Below are 18,994 nucleotides of genomic sequence, written 5' to 3'. Positions count from 1 at the left end.
GGCCGCCCGCCGTCCTCTCGGTGGCGCCCGCCAGGGGGCAGCAGCACCGCGCGCACCGCCGGCCGCCGGCACCCGAGCAGCGGCTCCGGCGGGCGCCGGGGCGCGGCATCCCGCGTGTTTTGGAGCCTGCGGCTCCCTGAGATAGATCAACCTGCGTCCCCATCCCGGTGGTGGGGAGAAGGCATCTCTCGGTTTTCTGTCACGACAGTAGGGCGGTGGCGCCGAGCACGGGCTCGGCTGCCTTTCCGCCAGCAAGCGCGCAGATCCGAGGTGCAGGTACATCCTGTTACGGACTTCCTTTGCTGTGGTGCAACCCCTTCTTGTAAAAGTTGAGACATCGAGGCCGCTTGCAAGACTGCGTTTGTGAGCGCCTGCCAAGATTTTCCCAGAGTCAGGGCTCGCCGAGTTCCTTCCCCTTCCTCCACCCACCCAATCCTGCTGGGTTACTGGAAACTAGCTACAGTTTCCATCTAGCAGTGTCTTCAGGCCACCTATGGCAGAGAGGGATTTTTCCAGGAAAGACACGTTAGAACTATTGCTCAGTACGGGATCAGTCCCAGCTTTTGTTTTCCTCCTAAAACTGCTTCATTTCCCTTCCTGAAAAGGGACTTGACAGCCTCTATGCTGTCACTTGACAGCATAAACTACCAGAGAGGGAAAAAAAAGTCAGCTGAATCAGTGTTTTTCAAACTCCTGGATGCAGCCTGGTCTGTGTAAAACCCACGTGTAACTAACCCATCACTTCCGCGGTGACCAACAAGCAAGCATGCAGGTTGCCTGCACAGTGTCCTCTCCTCCTTCCAAACCCTAGGAAACTTGAGAGGAGAAAACATATGGGTGTGACGTTCTCTAAAACACAGAACAAGACCATAACAATTAAAAAAATCTGTATTACACTGCGAGCTTTAGGTTTCCAAACCCTTGGTCTCCTTTCTTCATCTCTGAGCCTTGTTATTTTCAATAGGGCAGCACCTGACCCACCTGCTCAGGGCTTGGAACATTCTGATGAAGGTCACTGTGTTGGCAGGCATGTTAATTACATGTGTTTCAAATGACAATTGGATCTTTTTATGATAATGACCTCAAGTAAAATCAGAAAGCCAATTAAATAGAGGTGGAGAACGCACCATTAAGTAAGGCAATGAAGGTGCTAAGCCAGGGCACAGAGGTTGTTGCTCTCTTTCTCAGTGCTGGTTTATGCTGCAGTTTTGCAAAAGCTATTTAGCTTTTAAGTGCCTTGGCTCCCCGTACTGCAAAACGGAGGAAAATACCTTTTGCACAGCAGCAATGTGAGATTTATTTAAATAAATAGCACTGGCAAGGTTCTCGGAAATAGATAAAACACGTTACCTATGAACAGAGTACAAAATAAATATGGGCGATAGCTTTATCGTGAGGGAAATGGCAAATACCATTGTCTTTATGACGCTGAGAAATATGAAGAATGAACAGGTCCTTTTTACATTATACCTTATATTTACTTGCTGAACATTCCCTATGAGATGTTTTATTTGCTACTGGGTAAGACTCAGAAGGACTAATGCGTTATTTTCCTAGAACATTAGACAAAACACTACAGAGAGTGAAACACAAACAGAGAAACATCCAGAGGCTTTTGTGTACCATCAAAGACGTAGGAAAGGAGCAAGGAAAGGTAGCAAACCACAAAGTTTGCCCATCTGAGAGACCAAATGAGGAGAGAGAATCATCAAAAGCAGCCGCAGGCATCTGAAAAGAAAGTACAAGTGAGTGGGAGGGAAACAATGCATAACGCAGAAGTAAAGCCCCTGGTCCCTTTAGGCACACTCACTTTACAGGGCAGGGGCTGGATAAACTGACAGTTATCTTGGGGTTCTTCCCTAGGGAGCAAGGCATTAGGTACACTATACACTAAAATGGTTTTAAGCACTTCTGTGCCTGCCAACATTCTTAGCTACTTGCTTCTCAGACAGCATAGCTTTCCCCAACAACTTTAACTGAAACTTTAAGGCAAGCTCGTCTTTATTCTATTCTCCAGTTTTGGCATCCTTTGCGTGCTGCTGGGACCTCAGGACTCTCCCTTGTTTGAAAAAGATTTTCAGTTTCCAGTATACCCTCAGTATAAGAGCAGACCTGTAGTTGCCCTTCCCTCCAGCGAGCTCCCAAGCAATGGGGAACTGGACCGGTGGGAGCTTTGGGATGCCACACGCTGATGAATGGGAGAAGTACAGCAGCCCACAAAATGTGAGAAAAGATAATAACACTGTAGGCTTCTTTTGCCTGCGGATAGTTAGGGTGTAATCCAGCCCATTCTAGCTTTAAGAACCTCCAGCCAAACTGCTTACTGTTTTTTAGCAAGATGCATAAGGCAGAAAGAGCACAGCCTGATCCCCACCACAGGCTTGGCTTGCTGGGTTGATGGCAGAATGCATCAGGTGTAAAACAATGAGAAGAGCATTAGCATCATTCCTTCCAGCTCAAAGATTTGCTAGGGAAAGCTGGTTTCTTGATTTCTTAGATCAGAGAAGCTTGGCATGACTCCAGGAAGATTAAAGGTGGTGAACTGGGAGGGAGGGACATATCAGATCCTGTCATTAATAAAGGACTGGTTGCAAGTCTGAAGATGGATTCTGCTCCATTATTAAGATATCTATCTCTTCCCTCTGGGAAGCTTTGACCTGGAGGAAGGGTCTGAGCTCAGTGTAATTCCTGAGGTAGGTCATTAAGCAGGAGACTGGTAGAAGAAGTAAGTTCTTCAATATCTTTTTCCTGCTTCTGTCTCCATAGACTTGTTGTATCAAGACAGAAGTCTTACCCATGTACAAACCTTACTGATTGCTAAATGCTGGGAAAGCTGTGACTTCAAGAACTGTTATGAAAAGCCCACTCAGTTGCTGAAATCTGACTGTATCTCCATCCAGAGTGACAGCATCCAAGCCACAGTTTGCTCTCTGCACGTCCTTCCACCACTACAATAAAGAGTGAGTAGCCCAGCAGTCAATGCTTGCAACTCAGAGTAATTGAAATTGCATGGGGCCTTCTTCCAAACTTGCCATTGTACAAGTCTGGGAAAGGCACCAAATTCTCCCTGTGTCCCCAGCCCCCCCCCCCCCCCCCCCACACACACACACCCCCAGTGAAACAAAACACCCATCAAGCAGCAGGCTGGCATGTCTGAATGAATTAATAGCTATGAAACAATTTGTGTTCCACGCAAGTCTGTCAAAGCCATTATCAAGAGTGTGATGTGGGTTATCACCTGCTCCTTCAGAAGCAGTGGCCGAAAAGAGGCTACATCAGAACCTGCAGAATGGCCTGGCCTCTGGGAAAGATCTGACATCGTGTGAATATCTAACATTAACATTTATCCATCAGGGCTGACATAAACAAGACTTGAACCAGGCAGTCTGCGGTTTTGTAGTCACTCAGAGCCTTCCCTTCAAAGATTTAAGCATTCAAATAATGTCAGCTGCCTGAAACCTAAATAGCTTGAAGAGCAGGGCCTCGGGATAAGCCTGCTAACCTGCCTAAATTTACGCCATTGAGAATGCCAGCCCTGATGTCTCACCTGATACCTGTGGAGAAGCAACTGTGGATTGAGAACCCGCCTGGTTAATGAATACAACACAGTGTCTTGCTATAATAATGAAGAATAATCAATGTTAATCTTACGGGTGTGCTACTAAATATCCATCCAAAGTGGATGTTTGTTTTGCAATTTCCCTCTTCCTTAATGGCAGCTTTTCCCCACTCTGCAAGATCCGTCACCATGCAGTTCACAGCTATAAATATTTTTGCTTGATAGCTGTAGTATTTCAGTGTCTTCCACCTTAAGCTTCACCCCATCCGTCATCCAAAGCTCCTTTGTAACAGAGGTTTTGAGCTGATCTCCTCCAGTTAAGCTGTGCAAGCTGATCTGTACCACAGTATCAAAGGAGAAGGAGCAGTATCAAAGCTCCTGCCTTGGGCAACTCAGAGAGGATGCAAGCTGTTTGCCTAAATCACCAGAGACAGCAGAGATGTCCATCTCTGACTGAAGAAGATGGATTATACTGAGAGACAAGAAGAAAAAGGGGAACAGAGAAGGAAAAAGATAGGAAGGATGGTGATAAGAGTAAGATGCAGAAGCACATGGCAAGGGAAAGGTGAAGCAACACAGCAATGGGGAAGAGGCAGGATGCCTAGGGAGAAATAGGGGTGAAATAAAGGAGTGGGGTCCCTGACACTTGGAATGGCTTAAGAGAGACAAAGCTGTGGAGACAGCATATGTGAAAGAGGGGAGACTGCATGAAAGATGAACATAGTTGTAGGTATGGATGGAAAACCTCGTCATAGATACACTTAGGTCCCGACCTGCTGAGTCCCAGCTATGGAGAAAATTTGGAGTTGCTATACAGTTAACTTAGCAGGAGCCTAAAAATTCCAACTTGTTGTTGTTGTTGTTTTGTTTTGTTTGTATTGAGGCTCTAATAATACCTAACATGATGTCTATGGGAACAGAGGATGAAACACTGTGACCCAGAGATTCTCCTCAGGCAGAAAGCTTGGGAAGCGTGGGGGTAGTTGCTGAGTAAATAGCAGAAGAAAGTAGCATTAGGATTTATGCAGAAAGAGGAGCGGGAAGGGTGTATAGGGCATTTGAATGGATGGAAGGAAATGCACTGTTGGTACTATTGTTCCTACCATGGGCAACCATATACAAGTGCCCTACATGAAGCTGGCTTCGCTGCAGGCTTTACAGCTTATGTCATTTTAATTTCTGACATGTCACTAATGGAGAAAGATGTAACGTGTATTTATTCAATGCCACTAAAAATACTCTGGCAGTTGAGGGGGATGGAGAATAAGGATGATCAGTGAGGGAGGCATGGAGAGGACCTGCACTTCTGTAAATACACACATGCGATGCTTACAAATGGGGGTTGGAAAAGCTCTCTCCCAGTAACCTCTGCCATGAAAACCTTCTGTCAAGTGTCATGCCAGATTAGGGAGGCTGGGCAGAAGATGAAAGACAGTTCTCCGAAGTGCAGCCAATTGAAGTGGAGGTAACTGCACTGTGACAGCAGTGCCTGTACCTGGCAGGTTCTCATTAGAAATAAATACTGTTTCCCTGGTAATAAAGGAAAGGTTTAATCCCATCTCATTCCAGATGAGTATGTTCCATATGGTAAGTCCCTTCACCACTATTAACACTTGCTGTGCTAGTAGTGAGTGGTAATGTGGCAGGTCTTGATCTGTTTCACAAAATCTGCAAGTCTGTGGCAGTAGGTCAGGTGAGATACAGACAGATACATCACTCTCTTGCTCATTCACCTATCCAGTGTGAAGCTGGGTTTCTGGCTCCCGTCCTGTGCTCCTTCCTTGCTTCTGCATGGGAAAGCTTGGCCCTACAAGAGAAGTGGCAGAGAGCTTTGTGTCTTCATGCCACAGAGATGGATTCAGCCTGGATGCAGATGAGGAGGCACATGCTGTGAAGGCTGTACAGATACACAGCTACCTCTACCTAATGTGGCCCAGATAGCATTTGACAAGCCAGGCAAGGTATGTGGAAATCTGCCATCTCTTGGTAAGCCTTCCCCTGCCCTCTCTGCAGTAGTGGGAAGAGGATTTAATCCTTCATGGGCCAGGAGTAACTGTGATGTCTTGAATCCTCCAGACACTGGACATTTGTTCATTGAATAACAAAGACCTCCACAGCTAAAGGAAGTTTCTCTGCCCACAGTAAGCAGCTCTATCCCTATGCTTACTAACGACAGATAGATTCATATAAATGCTAAGATTCAAGCCTCCATGAACACCATGGGGGCTTGGATCCAAATTAGACAGTGCTTGGATGATCTGGTGATTGGCACCCTAGAAATTACTTAGGTAGACAGAGCAGAGTGAAAATCTTTGCAGCTTTGGCTCTTCTCTGCAAGTTATAATTATTTGAGATGATGTTTCATATCACATTCAAACTCCTGTGCAGATAGCAGCAGCTGAGAACAAGAGATCTTAGCCACCTAGGAGAGGATTATATGGATACGACAATGTTCAAGCCCACTGGGCTCTGCCATGCTGCATTATTTAAGCCCAGTAACCAAATTTAGAAACCAGCCCCTGAGGCGCTGAGAGAAAAACACGGCTTCCAGAGCTCCCTTCCCTCACAGTCCTCTTGGCTTCCTTCCTTAAAGGAGCCACCAGCTTTTTTCTTCCTCTCTCGGCGCCAAAAGCCAGGCCTCATTTCCCACTTCTGGGAACAGTGAAGTCCTCTTCACAGCTGTAATTTGTGGCCCAGGTACCCACTGCCATGTGCACTGAGAAGCCATGGGAATCCAGGGTGGAGTCATCCTCACAGGATGCCAGAGCTGTATCAGCCTCGGGCCTTCAGGATGCAGGGCACGAAGGCTGCATCTGTGCAGTGAAGCACATGCATAGGTGCATGCAAGACTGCCCTGCAGACAGCGTGCTGCCTGTCTGGGCTATGGGCTACCTCCTGGCCATCGCTCTGCTCCAAACACCCATGTGTGCTCAGGCTGTTAATGCTGCCCTCTCTGCCCAGATTGTGAGAAACATACCAAGCTCTCACCTGCCTGCAAGCTTTGCAGCTCCAGCTAAACCTGTGTCTGAATGTACCTGCTCCACAATGTCACAGTGACAAAAGATGGCAATTAATGGCAAATAACTGACCAATTTTCTAAAGGACTGGGGCAAAGGAAGCCTGAGAGGCTTGGGCAGACCCCATCCAAAGGTCCCTCAGGCTGTTTGTCACCTGGCTTGTGTCAGTGACCAGATGCAAAGCCACAGCAGCCCCTTGCCTCCCTGGTAAGAAAGGAGTGCTCAAGTCCATGTACATGACCAAGCTGTCCAAAGCAAGCTGTGGGAAGGAGAGGTGGGACGAGGTGAATATTTAACCAGCACCATGTCAAAAGCAAACACATGTCCGCTGTGTTATTTTATCATCACAGGGCATTGCTCTAGCGCATACATTTGAGGCAACATTACTCCCCGTGAATCCTGGCAGAGCTGGCTTGGCATGCAAAGAGGTCATTTCAGTAAAAGCCAAGCTCAGCCTCAGGGAGCCACAAAATAGTGCTGAGACCTGCTGGTACTGTAGGTGACTCCCGCCACCGCAGCTATTAACTGCAAGGCGTGCCCTCTCCGAGGCGGCGATCGGACGCCATAGCTTCTTAAAACTGTCTGCTGTCTCTTGGATCCCTCCCTGGCCTTCAGCCCAGTGCCCTGGAGGCAGCGAGATGGAGTCTGGTGTTTACAAACACAGCCTTTATAAAACCTTGTGTGGAATGAGAAAGAGGAGCAAGCCTCGCTGAAGTGCCCTGGGAGGAGCAGATCTAACTGCAGATTGCCAGGAACTTCTTCCTGAGCTGCCTTTGCTGACCTGGATGAGCCACAGTGAGCTGCCAAGATGAGGTGCGATGGGAACCAGCTACAAGGGGCCTCTGCCTGGTCAGGGTTCCTGGTGAGACAGCCCTGTGTGAGCTGGGCTGCTGGGCCAGGCAGCGTGAGACAGAGCCAGACCTGCAAGGGAAGAGACACCTTAGGGCTGCACAGGCAGGGGTCAGTCATGTCCCACTTTCTGTACCACTACCAGGTGCCCAGCTGTGAGTGTTCATGATTGATCAGGCTTTTAACTCTGCTGTTGATGCTGTTTGGTTTGGGCTTTTTGTTTTTTGTTTTTGTAATACTCAGCCCAGCCATACTAACCAAACACTAAGATGGGTTATTTAGCACATACCTAGAGTGCCACAACAAATATGGCCTATTGCTCCAGTTTGCCTAAGCTGCCCCTACTCCACAGTGATTGTATCTGGAAAGCACAGCGTCTTCCCAGTATTTCTATTGTTCTAGTGGCCACCAGAGCCAATACCAGCACTGGCCTCTGGTGAATGGTGCCAGCAAGTTGGTAATGCTTGACATAAACCAAGCACACCTTCCTCCCCGTGCAGTGGTGCCCCATCAGTTCACCCCTCCTGTGCACAGACCACCACCGTGGTGCTGAGGAGTGGATGGCAGCAGTGGCTGTGCTGCAGGCACAGGGCCCTGGGGAGCCGTCCTCATCAAACACAACTCCCTGGGGTGCTGGGCACTGTCAGCTGCGGGCTGGCTCTTGTGCAGCACTGGGTGTGACACCCCAGCATGGGGCGATTTTCTGTGAAGGCTATTTACTAGAACCCTCTCTGAGGTCTTGTCTCCGAGGGGAAATTCTCCAGCACTGCTGTTGTGGGATAAACTATTCTGCAATAAACTTTAAAATAGATGCCCACGGGGATGAAGTAGGCTGGAAAAAAGCAGTCATTTTATTCTGGTGTGATCACTCCATTTTGTGATGCTGGCTCTTTCCCCTCCCTCTCTTCCACTGGAAGTCAGCATGCTCGGTTCAAATGCCAGCGCTTTGCAGGCAAGGATGGGAGGGCTGTGGCTCGGCATGAGAGAGGCCGGGGTCCTCTCCTCACTGCTGCAAAGCAACAAACTGCAAATGTGCAAAAGCTCGCGTGCATCTCCCTCCGGGTTGTGAGTGCTCAGCCCTCTCCAGGGACCAGCACGGGAGCCAAGATGTGGAAACACAAATAACGGTCCTGGGCAAAGCATTCCAGCAGCTATGACTAACATCAGACCACTTGGCAGAGGGCTGCCTGCTCCTGCTCTCTGCCTCTCTCTGGGATCCTCAGAAAGACCATTGCTGTGGAATCCCTGCCCGGGGAAGGAGAGCATGGAGGGGATGCAGGCTTCTGGCCCAGGATTTCCTTCAGCCACTGCAAGCACCAGGCAGGCATGCAGCAGCAAGGGCAAGTCACAGGAAGGGAAACGCATGAGGTTGTATGAAACACATACACTGGGGCTGGCTGTGGGTAGCCAGGACCTCCCCATTTTCCTGGTTTGCAAAAGAGGCCCAGCCCGCCTGACACTAAGCCTGCTCTTATGCTAGCAGCAGCCAGCAGGAGGAAGTTTTCAGGATGGGCTGCTTGGCAAGGATGAAAGGGGCAAGGGTGTGGAAGAGGATAAACCAGCAGCGCTCCTCCACTGAGATGCATAAGCAGACCTCAGATTTTCTCCCGGGGTTCAAACTTAGCAAGGCAGAGCTCTTATCAGTGTCCTCTGCTCCAGGCCCTTCCTGAGACTGCAGGCTCCATACTTGCTCTGGCCCAGGCAGCTATCTGGCACCAGTGGGATGAGGCAGCTTGACCTGGGGGCTAGAAATCTGCTGGCCACCTGCGTGCAGAAGCAAGCTCAGAGGAGAAAACCTGTGCAGACCTCTGTGTGCTCTGAGCTACAAAGCAGATGCTGCTGGGATGAGATATTTCTCATCAGCTGAGCACAGCTATGGCTGTGGTCTACCATCCTCTCCCCAACGGGACCATTCTCTCTGCATCTCCATCCCCTCCAAGCAGAGAGCTACAGCACTTGGACGGTGGTCTGCCCTGCAAGCCATGGCTCCAATACAGTTTGCATTGAAGTCCAAAAGCAGGAAGAAGATAGGACGCCTTGCTCTTTTTTTTCTGGGCAGACAGCTAACCTCTGGGACCCAGCTGCTCACAAGGTGCAGAGAGAAAGATTCTAAAAGACAGCAACAAAGAGAACGTGGGTGCAGGGGGAGGAGGAAGGCGGGGAGGGGGAGAGGAGGGCTACGTATGTCACAGCTTACCTCAGAGCCGGAATTAGAAGCTGGGTTAAAAAAATAAAATCACAGCAGGAAATAATGTGTGGCTTAAAATAGCAACATCAAATGGGAGCGAGAATGGGGAGTGGGTGGCATTTGAGGTTGCTGCTCTGTTCCTCCCTCAATGGCAGGGTGATTAATATGTCTACACTACTTGTGTTTATGTAACAAAGGGCACTAAAGGCCAAAGCTGTATTTTCTCTAACACTGCAGGGGAGTCTGCGAATCTTTTCTTCTTCCCATAGCATTAAGTGGGAGGATCTGCACTTGGGCTTCCTGCCCCAGAAACAGAGAATATCCACGCTGCAGCAGTGCACACAGTTACGTTTCCATGGCTTGGCATGGTGGAACAGAGACCTTTAAGGCTTTGAAGGCGCTTGTCTGTCTTTCACTGCTCCTCACAGAAAAAGCTCTTTCCCAGAGCACACCTGTACATGTGGCTGGGCTGCCTCTGGCTGGAGGTTGCACTGTAAAGGTAGGCGAAGTACCACTGCGTGTTACTGCACATTTCCCTGCTTGTTCTGTGTATTTGTAGTGAATCACAGATCTCTGAGATGGGTAATGCAGTCCATTTCCTTGCCAGCTCAGGGCTGTTCCCAGCCATATAAATTAATCCCTCACGTTTCTCTTGGGAGACTGTGGCACAAACTGATCAGTCTTTTTTTCTGTATACCTTGTACATTGGCAGCTCTATTAAAGACAGGAAAGCACTCAAAGTTTTGCAAAGGAAGGAATATTTCTTTTGGGTCCATGAGGAAGTAGCCCACTACACCACCAGTCATTGATGGTGCTGAAGTAACCCAGAAAAGCACCAAGTGATGGCACTTTAAACCAACGTGATCCCTTCTGGACTGATAAGAACAAGCCTTCTATGAACTTGTGGAGAAGGGGGGAAGAGTGTGCAAAGGGAGCACCAAGGGGTGCAGGAAGGTTGGGCTGCTGCTGGGACACACCCAGTACCTCCAGCTCATCTGAATGGCAGTGTGGTACTCAAGCCAATCCGTACCTGGTCCCCTCAGTGCAAAGGCAAAAATGGGGCTTTTCTTCACCAGTCAGCAAAATGTGTCAGCCCGCAGTCCTGCACAGGCACTCCTATCAAAAGGTCAGGCTGGGGCAAAAAGCACAGGACCAGCTTTGTCATGTGATAAAAACCTGCTGCACAGACCTGATTCTCTGAGTATCTCTGACATAAGCTGGGACATGCTGCTGTCAGGGGAAGGAGAATCAGGCCCTGCTCTGATGCGTATCTTCCCACAGGCAGGCAGAGCAGTGCAATTTGTTTAAACATGGCATGCTGGTAGCTGTAGACAGAGATCACTCCCAGCAACTCAATCAACGTGCATAATATTCTGCTAGTTAAATTCAACTGTGGTAAATATCTCCACCATGCTATTCCTCCAAGCAAATATAGTACCTGTATGGAAGAAATTCCTCAGGACGTTTCCTGTCTGGAGCCAAAGCTTGCCAGAGACTGAATTTCCTGTGAGGCTGGAGTTGGGAATGCAAAGCAAAGAAGCTAACAAGAAAATGCAATGATACACATTTGGACCTCCTCCTCAGCGAGCACATTTTCCCCAGTTAAATAAAAACGAAGCAGTCAGATTTGCAGATATCGGCTGGGCTATTTTTTGTTTGTGATTCTTATTTTTACCTCAGTGCTTCTCTTTCTGCCTGTTTTTTCCAGCTGCGATTCTGTGACTTACACATCCTGAAAACGAAGGGGGTTGTTTTTGCCAATAGCAAAGTGCTACGCATCCTTTCAACCATCTGGAAATAGCTTTTTTTTATTCTTCCCCTCTCCCAACCACACACGCACGTGCACACGCACAACCAAGTCTTTGTCTCTTGGAATCGTTTCCCGCACCAAAGCTGATGCTCATGAAAAGAATTCAGTGGAAAAGTTCCACAGGCATTAAAGGGCTGAATAAACAGGGCAACTTCCTGGGCACTCGTTCTCATCCAAACTGCCACCTCATGAGGAACGGATGAATGCAACAGAGCATGCAGTTCAGTGGCAGGCAGTTAGGAGAAGTAACGTTTCCTGCTCTTCTGTCCTGGCTCTGCTACAAATCTCCTTTGTCATTGGAAGCGAGTTGCCTACCTGCTCAGTGCCTCTGCTATAAATAGGGATAGAGATGCTTTTAACCCCGTGTGATGATCGATGCATTCATGTTTGTAATGTGAGCTGATGTCCAGAGATGAAAGAAATAATCTGAAGTGAAAATTACCGTGATAGCTCTGTGCTGAGACTAATAGAGTCAAGCAGGACAGTCTGGGAGCCAGAGACTAGACTTGATCATCTCTTGCCCAGAGGCAAATGTGAAGTGAGCTATATCACCACGCTATCCAGATGACTGCAGGTCTGCAAGAGGAGACAAAGAAGAGGCAGAGCCATACTGGCTGGTACAAACACGCTTACGGTGGCCAGCTGAGAATGAGTAACAGCTGCTTGCTCATCATCCTGATTTCTGTCACTACTAGTGTTTCTGAACGCTGAAGTGTCCCAGTGCTGTGACTCAGGGCTGTGAGTCATGGGCTGTATGTCTCTACCACATGGAATCACTCACTTGCTCTCAGATGAGATTGCAGAAATCACAGATCATCTTGGGTCTCCTACAGAGGAGAGTCTTTACAATATAGGCAGATATTTATAAATGCATCCAGAAAAGATTCATCCTTCCTCACCTGACAGCCTATCAGGAATTCATCTTAGAGTCATTTTCACACACACACACCAAAATATCAAGAAAAAAAAAAGAAGCTTTTTTTTCCTCACATGGACGTTTAATTCCTATATCCTCAGACCAAGCTCTAGGAAATCTGGTCTAAATGAGAAGCAGTGCAGGCAGCATTCAGCCTTTTGCCTCCTTTGCTTTTACTGGGCCCATCTTAACACCTGTGATGCCAACAGCAGGACAACATGCTCTTTTTTGGCCCCTGCTCTGTCTCCTCCTCGCCCACGTTCTCCAGCATTCCTGGTAAGGAAGCTTTGATGTAGGAACACTCTGCCAGCCTCAGTACCAGGCTGCAATTAGTGGCAGGCAGTGCTGCAGTGGGAGTTCTCACTATGCTTGCTGGCAAGACCTCTGAGAAGACACCAGCAATCTACAAGCTGCCTTCATGCATGGCAAGACCTACACTGACCGTGCCCCGCCCAGCAGACCTTTTTCTCTCCTACAGGCTGTGTCAGTGACCAGCTGTGTCTGTGGGACTCCACACCCAGCTTGTGCTGATTCTATGTTGATACAGGTGCAGCTGAAATAGCCACTGTTCCCTTTAGAGATGAGGGAGAAGGGGTTCATTTCAGCATGGAGGTGCAAAGTCTGGAGTGATCTCACTGGCTGGGAACCTACCACACTACCTGTCCATGCAGCACTTCATCAGTGAAGCTGAGGCCCCATGCTGACAAGAGTGGGGTTGCTGATAGTGCTCAGCCAGCACCTCCAGTGGCAGTGCAGTTTGTGTTGGCACAAGGGTGTTTCTGTTGGCACAAACCTCTTCCCTGCATTGATTAATTCACGCTTTATTATTATTATTATTATTATTTCTTCTGGCAAATCTCTCTGCAGGAAAGTGTAATGCTGGTGTGAAGCTGTGGTGAACTCCTCCTCTCACTGCTCACAGTTGGTCTGGATCCTTCCCCCAAAACCAGATAAAAGATGGAGGTAATCTCTCTGAGAGAGCTTTCTGTTTGTTGAGGCAGGATGAGTACTCTTGTAAAGTCTGAATGAATGCAGACAACTGTGGGACCCATAATAGGAAAGCAAACACAATACTCCAAGCACAGGGACTCCCAAGTGATAGGAAGTGACTTCAGCACACCAGTTCCTCTATTCCCGTAACTCTCTGTGGGTTTGCCAACAATCCTTATCGTCTTTGCTGAGAAAGGAGTGCCTCTGCTAACTGATTACATCCTCCTTTCCTTACTGTGGTCAGCCAGTTGCTGCATGCCAGAAGCAGCTGGCATGATTGGTAGATAAACACGTCTCAGTGTGTTTTCCCTTGTCTGCTAAAACCGTATCCAGCTCTGCAGCAGTTCTAGAAAGGGGTGAAACAACACAGAGCAGTTTTGTCACCACTACTGTTTTCTAGAAACACTAACCCAGCAAATCTCCATATTTTTTTCATACTTCAAATCAAAGTAGCATAGATCCCTGTGCAGGACAGTCACAGCCATCCCTACCACCCCTGACCAGGGCTTGTCCCACAACCCAGCAGACAAGGCAGCTCATCTGCAGGACCAAGAAGATGCTGGGCTCAAAGTGACCCTGTGATGCCAGGCTTGAAAAGATCCTCTCAGCTACTGTCCGTGCCCCACATTAAGGCTGCTCTTGGTCTAGCAATGCAACCTATGACTAGCCGAGAAACATCCCAAATTTATGTCTTTTGAGAAGGAACATGAGTACATTTCTTCTGGAATTTTAGCAGATTTGAATAAAGCTCTGGGCACCTCGACTTCGGGATTTTTAGGTAGCCTGGAGGCACTCTTTGAATGCAATAGTACAGTCCAATTAGGTAACAAAATGCTTCAGGACCACCTCTGCTCCAAGCACATCACCCTCTTTTAAACAGCACATCATGACAAGAGGCATCTCAGGCCAAATTCCTTTTTGATTTGAGTCACTGGAGTGACATCAGAGATGGATGTAGCCCAGTTTGCTAAGAGACGAGGAGAAGGCCAATTGTGTTCGTTTCTTTTCTGGTTTCAGTTCCTGGAATCTGGTTTGAAAATGTGACCCTTCCCTTGCTGTTAGCTCACGCCGTGAAGTGGGCAGGGATGCTCAAATAGCATCTTCTTTGACCTTTCTGGGACCGAGATGACTGTGGTTACTTTTTGAAGGCTTCTGAGAAGCTACCAGCAGCAGCCTCTGTACCCCATCCCCTGAACTGCATCTGCAGCATGCAGCCACAGTCCCTCTGGAGGGCAGCGTGGCTCTCAGTGACGACACTACGCTCTTAATTTGTTCCAGTCTGTTTCACACTGACATTTTAGCACTGACGTCATCAGCTGCTGAAATTTCATTGCTGCTGCTAAGAATAACAGCCCTTCTCAACCCCCTCCTTACACCAAATAATTGTTTATTAATATGGGAAGGATACAGGCTTATCTTTTTTTTGACACAAATCACGTTCTGGTGGTTACAAGAAGCAAGAGCAAAGCACAGAAGATGCTTGCATGTTCTGTCAGACTGGGACAACAGACAAACAACAACAAAAACCAACACGAGACCATAGTTACTAAACGTAAGGGTCTTTCTAAAACTCAGTGGGAAAAACTCAGACTGTTTGTTTTAAGCCTTCCTCTCTGGACAGTCTTAGGTGCAACACACTGCTTCAGTAGCCTAGGCTACAGCCCACTCCAGAAGTCACACACAAAGCACGCTCCAAATGCTCCCAGGCTTTGTACGTTGTATATCTGCTTATAGTGGTGCAGTGTGGGCGTAAAGCACGGTGAAATCAGAATTCCCCATTGACTTTGGGGCCTGGACCAAATCCTATTGATTTCTGTGGGAGGATTTCCATTAACTCAAATGGGCATTGAATCAAACCTAAATTGGCAGTTCTTTGCGCCCATTTGGCATAGCGTAGTTATCTGCATAAGGTGGAGAATTAGGTCCAAAGACACTGAGAAATGCTTTAATTAAGATCATTATTGAAGAGAGAGAGAGCTTTTCCATCCTTATGCTGATAAACTGCATTTGTTCTACACTCCTAATGGCAAAGGGTCACATTTTCAGATGCTTGGTCTTAAGATGAAGCTGAGTGCTGAGATTTCCACAAAGATGCTTAAAGGGAAATGAGATGCTGGGAAGCCCTTGAAATCAACAGGTCCATTAATTTGTTTACACGCTTTTGAAGATCTTTGGAGGTACCTATCTGCATCTTCAATATAAATCCAACCAGCAGTCGCTAACCCCTGACATCAGCTTGGGGTTTAGTCTCCTGCACCAGCCCAGCTCCTCCTATCTCAGTAACGCAAGCAACGCAAGCAACGTGGTTGCTCCATGTTGGAGTTGGGACAAAGGCTTCCTGCAGACAGCCCAGCTCAGTGACCCTCAGCAAGTCTGTGGCTGCAGCAGCCCGTCCTCCATCACACCTCTGCTGGGTCACCCAGCTGGAGCAGCCACTCCACAGCTGTTCCCTGGGCTCAGGTATCTAAGGCCCTCAAGAACCAGGCACACAGAGATCCTGGAAATGTTATTTTCAGGCAGCACAGGGGAAGCCAGCAGCTAGCTGAGCTTCCGTTCCAGAAGCAGATCTGAACTTAGGCAGACATGCGTCCGGTAAAGGGGAAAATTCTCAAAACTTCTTTGTTACTGCTTTCCCATCAGCTACGAGGTCTCCACCATCAGTTCCTGTATTGCTGCTGATCCTCTTGGTGCACCTTCCTGCACTGCCTAACCTTCAGCAACTCTTGCACTCTCTACCTCAGCAAGTGCCTTTACTGCGAAGAAAGGAAAGTTTTGGGAGCTGGCCTTTCTGATGGCTGCTTTGGTTGCTGGCTGCAGTACTTTGCCTGGCTGTTATTTTTCACTTGGACTTGAGTGCTTGGCACGGTCGTTCTGGAAAGCACAGGGAGACCGATTGCAAGACGTGAAAGACAACATCTATGCTCACAAATCTGAGGGACTGCAAGAGGGGAGCCCAGCACTTTCACACCCAGATGGAAGCCTTCCCCTGGAGGGATTCCTCATGGGGAAACGATCCAGAAAAACTAGGTGCTGAGTGGAAAGCAAAGAGAAAGTGAAAGGGCTCCCAAAGCCAAGCCTTACAGAAGGAATGCAGAGGTGAGGATTTCTCCTGAGCCACGGCAGCTATTTATGTCCAGCTGGGATCACCAGCGAGGTCACCTAGGAGCAGGCCCCTGTTCTGACACACTGCCCTCAGACCAGGTCAGAGCCCAAGGGACTGCTGCTGCCACCTGACTTCCTCACACCCCCGTGCTAACTAACTTCTTCCTCCCCATGAGTAATTTCCCTGCACCACCTCCCACCCCACCACCCCCCCCAGTTCCTTGCACTGTGCATTTTTATGCACAAAGGGAATGTGCTAGATTACACCACCTGCTACTGGAATAAGCATCAGGTAAAGGGAAAGGAATGCGCAAAGGGATGTGACCCGTGCAAGCCAGGGGAGAAGAATTCCTGCTTGGCATTGGGAGCGGGAGCAGCTCTCCAAGCAGCTCTTGCTCACAAAAGCCCTGCTTTCCGGGCTGGATGAGCTGCCTGCACCAAAAGCAGCCATCTAATTAAAGATCACTGGAAACCACATGCATTTGCAGAAATGGCCCCACTTCAGAGGAATCTCTCGAGGCAAATAGCTCGGTCATTTTTCAAGGGCTCAGACGTTTGTGGAAACAGCCTCGGCAGCCACGCTCATGAGGACCAAGGCACAAGTGCTTTCAATCCCGTCCTGCGGGGCATGAGCTGCCACTCCACTGGGGGTCAGGAAGGCATTTCCTCCCGGAGGATATTATTGTTCTGGGAGGTATCTCGTGGGACTATGCGTGTCTTCCTCCCAAATACTGCCGTTAACTATTATTAAAAACAAAACAAAACAACAACAACAAAAAAGAACAAAAGAAAAAAAAAAGAAGGAAAAATAAATTGGATATGGGGGGGAGGAAAAAAAAAAGAAATAAAAGAAGTAATAAATAAATAATCCCTCAATCAGGCGCGCCCGCGCCCAACGCTCCCATCCCATCCCACCCCGCCCCGCCCGGGCGCGGGCACAGCGGCGGGCGCGGCTCCGCTCCTTCTGGGAAGCACCGTGCGTCACCCGCCGCCCCCGCCCCGCGGGACAGCCAATCGCCGGCCCCATCATTTGCATACGACGCGCGCGTGCTGCCGGGCCGGCTGCGTGCTGCGTGCCGCCGCCCCTCTTGCGGGCACCGCGCTGCGGGGCCGAGCTGGGGCCGGGGCAGGACAGCGGTACAGCTGAGCGCGGCCGCCTGGCGCCGCCCGGCACTCGCCCTGACCGAGCAGTGCGCAGTCCTCCTGCTCCATATTATGCGAATGGAATGTGGTTACAGATGCCCGGATGACCCTCAGTGGTCTGGGGTGCAGGCTTCAAACCTGTAGCTGTCTAGCGACAGAGTGGTTCAATTCCACCTTTCGGGCGGAGCTGTGGCAGCGAGGAGGTGCCTTTCGTTTTTTGTCCCCTCTCGGGAGTGGGACACCAAGCCTAGCTGCACGCGTCATGTGGATGCTGCCTACCCTGCCTGGGCTATACGGGACGCACAGTTGGGCCGTGCCGACAAAGCCTGTTTTACCTATCTTACTGCCCCAGCCTTTGTTTCAGACCTTCCATTGGAGCGGGCACGTGCTGAGTGATGAAACAGCCCCGTGCTCAGCTCAGCTGAAGCAAGGGTGCCTGGGTGACAATTCAGATTTTAATTAGATTCTGCTAAGCAGATCTACTGAAACACTGTCACATATCCTGCAAGAACAGCAAAGAAATAAATAACAGAAGCCATTCTTTAGCTCCGTTCCATATTGACTATAACCTATCTCCCACCCACGCTCCAGCAAGGATGCCTCACTTCAGCAGTAAGCACAAGTGCTAATAATGTCACCCAGACCCATGAAAAATAAAGGTTAGTGTGAAGCTAACAAACATATTCTTCAAGCAGAAGGCATTTACTTTGTGATATCATACTGCTATCACTCCAACAGATGCCATGCAAAGCCTGCAGTTAGCATGAGACCCCCAGAACACCCCCATCACAGGGGACAGCAAGGACTTAAAAATGCATTTCCTCCTCTTCTCCTGGTACTGCAGGGAGGAAGGGCTCTGCCTGGGGCATCCCATGGAGGGAGAGAATAAACACTCTGCTCATAGAATCATTACGATTGGAAAATACCTCTAAGATCATCTCATCCAACACCAACGCATCCCCACCATGCCCCCTAACCGTGTCTCTCAGTGCTGCATCCATGTGTTTCTTGAACACCTCCAGGGATGGTGACTGCACCACCTCCCTAGGCAGCCCGTGCCACTGCCTCACCACTTTCTCTAAGAAGGAATTTTTCCTAACATCCAGCCTGAACTTCCCCTGGTGCAGCTTGTAGCCATTCCCTCTCATCCTATTGTTACGTGTGCCATCCCTTCCCAGCCATTGGTCCCCTCACCTGCTGCCGCATTAGACCGTGAGTGTCAGGGACTCCAGCTATGGACCTCCTGCCTGGATCTCCACTATCACACTGTTTCTCCATTCCTATGCCATTCCCTCTGGTCCTATTGCTTTTACCTGGGAGAAGAGGAACCACAACCTCCTTTCAGGCATCTATAGAGAGCAATAAGGTCTGCCGTGAACCTCCTCTTCTCCAGACTAAACTTCAGTTTAGTTCCTTCACG

The 18,994-nt window shown here is 48.9% G+C and overlaps 1 non-coding gene across 1 annotated transcript; it reads left to right on the top strand.

Annotated features, from left to right (window-relative positions):
• The first annotated feature begins 17,671 nt into the window (after positions 1-17,671).
• On the top strand, positions 17,672-17,758 carry TRNASTOP-UCA (transfer RNA opal suppressor (anticodon UCA)). The gene has a single exon. It is a non-coding gene; the product is annotated as a tRNA-Sec (tRNA).
• Positions 17,759-18,994: the final 1,236 nt, after the last annotated feature.

This window comes from Cyrtonyx montezumae, unplaced genomic scaffold (assembly GCF_038088225.1).
Source record: "Cyrtonyx montezumae isolate F1298 unplaced genomic scaffold, pur_monq_1.0 scaffold_0, whole genome shotgun sequence".
Taxonomy (NCBI): domain Eukaryota; kingdom Metazoa; phylum Chordata; class Aves; order Galliformes; family Odontophoridae; genus Cyrtonyx; species Cyrtonyx montezumae.
This window is presented reverse-complemented; position numbering and strand designations above follow the sequence as displayed.